Source organism: Austrofundulus limnaeus, unplaced genomic scaffold (assembly GCF_001266775.1).
Source record: "Austrofundulus limnaeus strain Quisiro unplaced genomic scaffold, Austrofundulus_limnaeus-1.0 Scaffold1086, whole genome shotgun sequence".
In the NCBI taxonomy this organism is placed as follows: domain Eukaryota; kingdom Metazoa; phylum Chordata; class Actinopteri; order Cyprinodontiformes; family Rivulidae; genus Austrofundulus; species Austrofundulus limnaeus.
The window spans coordinates 84,420-86,046 of record NW_013953488.1 but is presented as its reverse complement, the minus strand read 5'-3'; positions in this window follow the sequence as shown (position 1 = coordinate 86,046).

The following is a 1,627-nucleotide window of genomic DNA, read 5'->3' as shown; positions in this document are numbered from 1 at the left end:
GTTTGGCAGATTAACAAACCAGTTTTATAAATCAGTCATTTCTGACCCGTGACTGTAAACATAAAAAATAAAAATGATATGTTCAAACAAAAACTTTTATTTAAAATGTTTGAATAGTAAATAACTTGTTATATTTATCTCACATGAAATAACAGAAAATAGATCATTTTCACACACGTGGTGCATTAGAATGTTTCTGTTAAAAATAAAAATGTAAAAGAAGAATGTTTGATAGTTATAAAACAGGCTGTTTGGAGAACATCTGGAACACAGACTGAAAACTTCACAAAGATACGGAACAGAAACTGAGTAAACATCATTAAATCGATCACTCTGCTCTCTACAAGCATAAATAAAAGCAGATATTCAGATTGTAGGAGGAGCCAGCACACCTTCCAGTGCAGCCAATGACCTGTCAATCAACTGGGAGGGCCAATCAAGCTCCCAGCCACACCTCTGGCTCCACCCCTTCCTCTGTCCTGCTTTGTCCTCATTTGACCTCCAATAAGTCTTCCCTTGTCTTCATGCCTGACGGCACTGAGTAGCTGTCCTGTGATTGGTTGATTAGATATTTGTGTTAACGAGAACAGGTGGGCTTAATGAAGTGGTCTGTGAGTGTAGCTGCAGTCTGGGTTTCTACCTGAGGGATCCATCCAGAAGCTCCTCTGTGGATGAACAATCTGCAGCCTGATGAAGACCCCATGATGTCCTGAACACCAGCTCAGAGCTTCTGTTCTGAACAGGACTCAGAAAATATCTTCTGGACTGTGTCAAGAAGATTATGGAGGAATATTTCTGCGCTGTGCTCCTCAAGGAGTTCACAGCACAAAGAGCAGTCTGATGGGCACTGCAAGTGTGAAGGAAGAGAAGACACAAATAATCATTTTTGATTTATTTTAATTTATATAATGTGGTTTTTTTAATGTGTTTATCTGAACTTGGTTAACATTATATNTGTTGGAACTGATCAATAAAAATATTAATGTTAAATCCACCATGTTGGATGTAATAAATAATAATAATGTTAAATCCACCATGTTGGATGTAATAAATAAAAATAATGTTAAATCCACCATGATGGATGTAATAAATAATAATAATGTTAAATCCACCATGATGGATGTAATAAATAAAAATAATGTTAAATCCACCATGTTGGATGTAATAAATAAAAATAATGTTAAATCCACCATGTTGGATGTAATAAATAATAATAATGTTAAATCCACCATGATGGATGTAATAAATAAAAATAATGTTAAATCCACCATGTTTGAACCTAATAATAAATAATAATAATGTTAAATCCACCATGTTGGATGTAATATTTTCTGTTGGTGAGATTGAAGGATATTCAGTGACTGTTGGTTCATCATTATTTCTGCCACACTGACGGAACATACAGGTAATGTTTTCATACTGTTTGTTTTATCAATGATTTTTAATCAACCGCAGCACAGAAACAGCTGCACCGATCAACATGAAATGAGTCAGGACTGTAGATGAGTCTGACCTACACTGCTCCAGCCAACGGTTTTAAGATAGACCCCATATTTGAGGAGGGGGCTCCTTTCAAAGAGGGGGTGTCAGGACATGTAAAATGGTTATAACTCAGAAACTGTTCAAC